At 45.3% G+C, this 8,697-nt stretch overlaps 1 protein-coding gene across 1 annotated transcript in view; it reads right to left on the reverse strand.

Moving 5' to 3' along the window:
* SLC43A2 (solute carrier family 43 member 2) overlaps positions 1-8,607 on the reverse strand; it is a 75,551-nt gene extending 66,944 nt beyond the window's left edge. The window contains exon 1 of the mRNA XM_073315822.1: positions 8,377-8,607. The gene's annotated coding sequence lies outside the window, so the exon portion shown is untranslated. The remainder of the gene's footprint in view (positions 1-8,376) is intronic.
* Positions 8,608-8,697: the final 90 nt, after the last annotated feature.

Below are 8,697 nucleotides of genomic sequence, written 5' to 3' on the forward strand. Positions count from 1 at the left end.
CAACCAGGGAAGCTTCTTTTACAGCAGTATAAATGGAATACAGTAGCAGCTACCCGGCACCTACCTCTGAGTTACTGCTGCGCTTACTCCACCTGCTGGAGAAAGTCCAGAATAACAAGATAAAATGGAATTTCCTTCCAGGGTAGCTGTGGCTGGATTGAATGAGTCTGTGTATCAGCATGTGTATGCAAGTGATATACAAAAAATATATTCTATCATATTGTGAGAATCTGCTTCCCAAGATATATAGGTAGTAAATCACAGATACATGTATTCTGCGAAGGGGACCCAACATTCAACACCATGCAGTTCCACCAGCACTAGTAACAGCAAAAGTACTATGGCAAACGAGGTACATGCCTTTGTCCACTGTGTCGCCTAGCCATGGCTCAAAGCAAACCTAGGTAAGGCAGTGGTAAAGACGCCAAAGCCCTGTCTACACTACAGCTTCCAATCTCGCTGTTATCAGTGGAATTGCACCCGTGGTGAAGTAAAGGGCTTATTTTTGCCAGTGAACGTGCAGTAAGAGACCAAACTATAAACTGAATTAACAGTAACAGGGCCCACCTTAATTCTGCTGTGATTCCCTCACAATCCACCACAAGAGTCCCATAAATCTCTGCACATAACAACTGTCCAACTTTCCCTCATCCACCTGCCATCTAGTGGGTGAGAAAGCAGTGGGACCAATGATATGATGCACTGCCTTGTGGATTTATCATTTTTATAAAGATATTATCACCTGAAGTATCAGCAATTCCAGGATAAAACTTAGACAAAAACCATAATCCTTTGATCAACTCTCCCTCACATACACACAAAGCTCAGCTGGCTCTAGTCTCATACCAGCCTCATTTTCAGTCATTCTGAAGATGAGCACGTTGTAGTGATTCTCTGAGATATGCTCAGGAACAAACAAGTGGGTAATATCTTTAGACAATCTAATGAAGGGGGAGACAAACCCCTATACACATCCACCCTTGCAGGAACAGCAGCAATGTTGACTCACCAGAACATTGCTATTTTTTATATTGTCTTTTTAATTATATAAAATGTTGCAGTGTTTATATCCAAACAACCATGTCCTCTCCCAATTCCATCTCCTAGCCACCCTTGTCCATATACTGCTTCAGACATATTTTCATCAGTGACCTGTTTAATATTATTAAGTGGATTCTTCTCCTTTGTGCAGTCAGGCTCAGGACCCTGGAAGAATCACCAGGGAGGATCCCCCCACCTTCTGGTTACTTTTCTAGGGCCTTCTACCCAAATCATGTATTGATTTGGAATATTTGATAGCAGCCCAGTGTCCCCCATTGCTTGTCATTAGCATTTGTCTATGAGGAAGTCAGTGCTCCATACATGTCAGGATTGTTTCTGTACTTCGGACAAGCAGGCTGGCATTATATTCTCAATTAAGGCAAACAGGCCAGGTGGCTCTCTGCTGCAGGAGATAGTTCTGGTGCCGACCAGGTTTTCTTGGCAAGATCATCTGCCAGGCCCTGATAGCAGGTGCATTTTTGCAGGTAACTATCTGGACGTCTTTGAATCATGGATAAACCTTTCCTCATCAGTGAGTATTTTGCCCGAGAAGGGCCTGCATGACTTTGCCTGGTGGTGGTGGTTATGAGGTGGACAGTGCTGGTGGCTGTGATGTCTATTGCTCAGAGGCTGCTGTCACTGATGGAAAGAAGAAAGCAGGAGGATAATGCACTGAAATCAAAATCCCTGATGTTTTGTAACCAGTGTGAACACAGAAAAATCATTCTGTCTAGTATGTTTTCCTACCACGCTCATCACCATAGTATCTGAGAGCCTGCACAAAAGGAGATGAGTCCGCTGGAGGGTTATTCTAAGAAAGGTTAGGCCCAAGCTGCAACTCATCTTTGCTCCTTTTGTACCTCTGAGTCCCTCACTCTGTTAAAGTTATCACAGTAATGCCAACCAAATAAAAACCTTTCAATTGCTCCAATAGCAGAGAACACCAACACAGCTTTGTTTATCTGCGTAGCTACTTGTCACTGACTATCATTAAAAAAAAAAGTGTTGATGGAATTTGGAGGATCAGAGCCAGAACAACAAAAAGGAGCCACACAAGGAACTAGTACTGCCCATCCATAGATTCTGGGCCATAGGTCTCTTACATGCAGCATACAAGCACTGGCAAAATGACATTAGAACTATCTTTAGAAAGAATATGGAAAGTGTGCACTGAAAATCTACCTCTCTCCTCTCCACCATGTGCTGTTGAGACATGAGCAAGAGGAGACACAATACCTCTGTGTCCTTCCGTCTTATCTGGGAAACACCAGGCTTAGCAAATTAGATCCTTGAACACAGAACACGTTCTTATCATGGTGAAGATCTTTTAAGCTTGATAGTTGTCTGTTTGACAGGAAAGACAGTCTAACTGCTGGCAGCTACTTTGTACACACAGTACCTGCAGTGAATTAGGTCACATGAGATTAATTTCTGGCATCAGAGTAAAAACATAACTCCGCTCACGGGATATAAATATCTCATTCTGATTAGAAAAATGTCTGCATATAGAGCTTATTCTGATGCATTTCTGCCATTGTAATAAAATACCTTAAAAACAGAAGCCAATAATGTACCAAAAAGGGACTTGTTCACATGGGGCATGCGCAAAGCTAGGATTCTACTGGAATAACATTACAGCATTACATTCTATCTCCACAAACCCTAGATGATGTGGCTACAATTCTTGTCAAGCAGACTACAGGGCATATGGCAAAGGCACTTTAAACAAATACAACCATTTAGTTTCAAAACTGAAACACCCTGATCTGGATTCTCTTCAACCACCAATAAGGAAATAATGGATCCAAGGCACACAAGTATTCTCCTGTTTGGAGATGTTCTACGAGAAAGAAAAAGAACTCGAATCTCTGACCAAATCTGTTCCGCAAACTTTGACTATTTGAAAGCATTTTAACCTTGAAAGTCCAAAGACAAAATCAGTGACCTTCAGATCACTGAGATCAGCATAAGGATTAATAAAGGAGGTACAGCTGGTAATTTACTCATGCTGAGACATTCCCAACCTGTCCCTCTCTCACAGCTCTGTTGTTTACTGCTATTGTTGTCTCTGCATGTTCAGATTTATAAATGAAATTTAAAAATTAAACAAACCAGAAGCTGAAACAATGCACAGGACAGCAGAGCTGAGTCACCCTAAATCTCTGAGACTATTTTTGGTGATGTCTTTGTTTTTGTCGACCTGAACTCATTTTAGGCTTAATTAAGAACTGTTTACATTCAGAGGCCTCCGCATCACTCAGATTAACACAAGAAAACATGCAAGAACCACATTAGACAAATCAACCCAAAACCAGTTCAGTGCTATAAATGCTCTTTGGACTTGGCTTCTTGAATTACCACCAGTTTCAAGTATTCCTAAGGTGCCTAACACCAAATCTCTTCTTACTCAGGGAATCAAACTGTTTTCTGAGCCACTTTTAGCTCCCTTAGCACTGACGATTGTCTCATCCCATCTCATCTTGTCAATGTACAGGGCTAGTCCTGTCCACCCAAGCAGGACTACCTCATTACCCATAGAATCATAGAATATCAGGGTTGGAAGGGACCTCAGGAGGTCATCTAGTCCAACCCCCTGCTCAAAGCAGGACCGATCCCCGACTAAATCATCCCAGCCAGGGCTTTGTCAAGCCTGACCTTAAAAACTTCTAGGGAAAGAGAAAGAAAAGGAGTACTTGTGGCACCTTAGAGACTAACCAATTTATTTGAGCATAAGCTTTCATGAGCTACAGCTCACTTCAATCGGAAGTGAGCTGTAGCTCACAAAAGCTTATGCTCAAATAAATTGGTTAGTCTCTAAGGTGCCACAAGTACTCCTTTTCTTTTTGCGAATACAGACTAACACGGCTGTTACTCTGAAACCTAGGGAAGGAGATTCCACCACCTCCCTAGGTAATGCATTCCAGTGTTTCACCACCCTCCTAGTGAAAAAGTTTTTCCCAATATCCAACCTAAATCTCCCCCACTGCAACTTGAGACCATTACTCCTTGTTCTGTCATCTGCTACCACTGAGAACAGTCTAGAGCCATCCTCTTTGGAACCCCCTTTCAGGTAGCTGAAAGCAGCTATCAAATCCCCCCTCGTTCTTCTCTTCCGCAGACTAAACAATCCCAGTTCCCTCAGCCTCTCCTCATAAGTCATGTGTTCCAGCCCCCTAATCATTTTTGTTGCCCTCCGCTGGACTCTTTCCAATTTTTCCACATCCTTCTTGCAGTGTGGGGCCCAAAACTGGACACGGTACTCCAGATGAGGCCTCACCAATGTTGAATAGAGGGGAACGATCACGTCCCTCGATCTGCTGGCAATGCCCCTACGTATACATCCCAAAATGCCATTGGCCTTCTTGGCAACAAGGGCACACTGTTGACTCATATCCAGCTTCTCGTCCACTGTAACCCATAGGTCCTTTTCTGCAGAACTGCTGCCGAGCCATTCGGTCCCTAGTCTGTAGCAGTGCATGGGATTCTTCCGTTCTAAGTGCAGGACTCTGCACTTGTCCTTGTTGAACCTCATCAGATTTCTTTTGGCCCAATCCTCTAATTTGTCTAGGGCCCTCTGTATCCTATCCCTACCCTCTAGCGTATCTACCTCTCCTCCCAGTTTAGTGTCATCTGCAAACTTGCTGAGGGTGCAATCCACACCCATCCTCCAGATCATTTGTGAAGATATTGAACAAAACTGGCCCATGTGAAATGGTGTCATGTTTGAGGCATTTGTTGACAATGTATGGTTTAAAGCTGTAATTAAGGGAATTGGAATTACAATTTCCCCATTGGATATAAATTTATGATTTGGAGAAACTTTGGCAATGCTGCTTTCTACGTGAACTCTTCATGCTAGTCAGGAAAAATAAAATATTTTCCTTCAGCACTAAATTTACAAATCCTGTCATACAGAGGCCACTACAATTACATTTGCTCTAAGGTTCCCTCACACTTGCAGGTCAGTGCAGGTTTCCTGCTATATTAGAAACCTGCAAATAAACTCTACATTATAGCTTGGACCTTGTAATACACTGAGTGCAGCTGTAGAAATTAATATGTTTAGATCCTTCCACGTAAGCCAAAGAAGTTTGATAAACTTTTACAAACCCAGATATTCTCTGTAGATAAGATGCTAAAACGAATTCCACTAAGGCTGCTTTTGATAGTCCATGTCATCTACATGCGGTGTGACTGAGAAGAGAAATCCACTTTAGGGAAATCTCCCTGCACGTAGAGGGATGCCATTCAGCATTCTCCAACTTCTGAGAAGGCTGCTACCTGTGTGGGGGAAAAAACAGGAGTACTTGTGGCGCCTTAAAGACCAACAAATTTATTAGAGCATAAGCTTCCGTGGGCTACAGCCCACTTCATCGGATGCATTGAATGGAACATATAGTAAGAAGATATATATACACATACAGAGAAGGTGGAATTTCATACAAACTGTAAGAGGCTAATTAAGATCTTGTCCACTGTCTAAATTATCACTACAAAAGCTTTTTTTTCTCCTGCTGATAATAGCTCATCTTAATTAATTAGCCTCTTACAGTTTGTATGGCAAATTCCACCTTTTCTCTGTGTGTGTGTGTATATATATCTTCTTACTATATGTTCCATTCAATGCATCCAATGAAGTGGGCTGTAGCCCATGAAAGCTTATGCTCTAATAAATGTGTTAGTCTCTAAGGTGCCACAAGTACTCCTGTTTTTTTGCAGATACAGACTAATACAGCTGCTACTCTGATACTTGTGTGGGGTGAGTTCTGGGGGAGAGGTGACTTCAGGACTCACAAGCCACAAAGAGCTGTTTTAGATTACTGCTAAGAAATGGATGCAGAAGCAGAGCCACCATCACCCCTGTTTTCTGTTTATTAGAAAACATTTTAGTGCATGTACTCTCTGCACTGTTCCTGACAACTCAGCAGCAGGTGTCATCTGAGGGTTCCTTCACTGCATTAACACAAAAGAACTTGTGCACAATCCCCAGACTGTGAGACAGAGCTACTCTGAGCCAGTATGCCCTGCAGGAGTTCTCCCCAGTGCTGATGGGGTACAGTTACTGCTTCCTTGGCAGGAGAAGCACACATAAGCCTCTTGACTTCATGCACACACAGCCCACTTGATTGATGCCCACAGTGGCAATAATACCTTGGAGGGGAGCAGGGGAATGGAGCATTTTTTACTGCACAGCTGGTATAATGGCTACATTGTGAGATCTTGGGGGAAACAGACAGCTGCCTTCCCACCACATCTTAGCACAAAGGTAGTGTTGTTGCACCTACAGGCTGAAATGCATTGCTCAGCAAGACAGCATTGGCAAGACAGAAAACACCATGAGGTGAGGGGAAAACACTTCCTGGGGTCCCAGAATCATTCATATGTGACTCAAGCGCAACTCAGAAGAATGCTCTTTGGAAACACTCTCCCAAGTTCCTGGAGACAGCTTTTGTCCTCATAGCCCCAGTCATGCTCTCCATCTGGGGATTTTCAGGAGTCCAGTCCCAGCTCCTTTGTGACATGGCAGTCTGGGCTCAGCAGCAGAAACTGGTTGCAGGGCTGTCTTTCTGTCCCACTTCCCCACTGGCCCGGCTTCTAATTTTAGGATTTTTGGCTGGTCCTATCAGTGCTGCTGAGTCAGAAAGAGAAACTGACAAAAAACCAAGACACATCTTTGGGGAGCAACTGACAGTAGTCAGGGAGGGAGGTGTGGGTGCTGCTCTCTGCAGCACCCATGGGCTATAGGGCAGTGATGACCACAGCACTCTCAGCACCAGTCAGTCTCTGTCTGTGAGCTCCCTGAATGGGGAGCCAAGCCACTGCTCCCTGCCCTTGCAAGCATATTGATGGCAGGGGCTAGCAGTGTGTTATTTCCTCCTGCAAGGGAGAGAGATAGGGCTCGCCTGGGAGCTGCCAAGTGCCCTTAGCATGTGGGGCTAGAGGACTCAAGCCCCAAGCAGACACTTTCTTTGCTTGTGCATAAAGTCTGCTCTGCTCAGTGTGTTGCCAGATGAGGAGAGTCGGGAGTGGAGCAGGGAGCACTGATCCCTCTGTTTTCTACCAAGAGCAGTGGGAGGCTGCAGGCAAGACTCTCTTTGCAGATCTGGTTCTGGAGCCTGGCAAGGATTTGAAGAGACTCCTCTAACCAGTAAGGGTAGGAAGGCTGGTTTTAAGACCTGGGTTCAAGCCCTGGCTCTGCCACAGACTCCCTGTGTGACCTTGGGCAAGTCCCTTAGTCTTTCTGAGGCCTGCTCTACACTTAAAAGTTACATCAACAAAGCTACAGTGGCCAGGGATGTGAAAAATCCACAGCCATGAGCACTGTACCTATGGTGACCTAATTCCCAGCATAGAGGCAACTAGGTCAGTGGAAAAATGCCTCCATCACCTTAGCTACTGTGGCTCGGGGAGATGGAGGTCCTCCAGCGATGGAAAATCCCCATACATCACCATAAGCAGCACCACAGGGCCCTGTACAGTAGGCGAGCTATAGCCTGGGGAGACAGCAGGTCCCTAAGGCAGGGGATGAGAGGGAAACATTCATTAGTGATTGTGAGGGTTGAGATACAATAGTGATGGGGCCCTGTGCGGGGGTGTTCACCCACACTTGCCCTGAAAGGGTTAATGCAGATTGAGAAGGGGGCTAATTAACCCAAAAAGCCACAGCTGAGGTCTCGGTGGCTAAGCAATCCCCTGAATGAATGAGGAAGGCCAGCTGAGGAGGAAGGAGCTGGGTTGGAGCTATACAGGCAGGAAATTGGCAGCAGAAAGGGGACTGCAGGGAAGGAGTTTGCAGTCACTCCCTGGGAGAAGGGAGGTGTGTCTGGAGCTAGAGGCAAGTACCCTACAGTTACTCATAAGAGGGGGGAGTTTGGGCTGGCAAATTCAGAGCGGTAGGCAAGGCTCAGGGAAAAAGCTGCAAGGTATGAGGTTGCTCAGACTGGCTGCTAATGAGAGGGCCCCGGAGCCGGGAACCATAGTAGAGGGAGGCCCCAGGTCCCCCTTCCAGCCACTGGAAGAGTGGCACGGTTTCAGCAGTAAAGGGAAGACTGCCATTTCATATGGAGGAACTTTGATACGCCCCCCTGGAAGGGGAAACACATGGTGACTCCACTGGAGGGCCAAGTCACAAAGAAGGAGCTCCTTGAGTGGCAGGCAGCAAGAGGACAATGGGAGAGACATTGCCAGAGGACGGCATAATGCCTGGCCAGAGCTAATCCCCAGGATGGCCAGAAGGAGGCACCACTAGCAGTGAGTCGTGTCCCCCCCATGACAGGCCCATATAGATACCTGTCTCGAAAGAGAGATAACCTGTCAAGGAGCGTGACAACTCACATGCATTGGCTGTCTGTGTTATTCTGCTGTAATTCAGACTCCTGAACCTCACATAGATGGTATTTTCCTAAGATCCCTGGGTTGGTCAGCCCAGCAAGCTAAAAGCACAGTCATCAAATAAACATGCCATCAGGTACAATCACTTCTTCTGATTAATCTACTTGTATTGGAGGTGCCTGAACTGACTTGCCCGCAGCACCGTCCCTCCTTGGTAATGATTCATGGCAAGACTAATATGGAACTCAGGAGGGCATCTCTGCAGCTCCATTAGGTAACATTGCTACTCAAAGCAAGTTGCCTCATTTGAACATTAACATGCAA

This window comes from Lepidochelys kempii, chromosome 17, assembly GCF_965140265.1.
Source record: "Lepidochelys kempii isolate rLepKem1 chromosome 17, rLepKem1.hap2, whole genome shotgun sequence".
In the NCBI taxonomy this organism is placed as follows: domain Eukaryota; kingdom Metazoa; phylum Chordata; order Testudines; family Cheloniidae; genus Lepidochelys; species Lepidochelys kempii.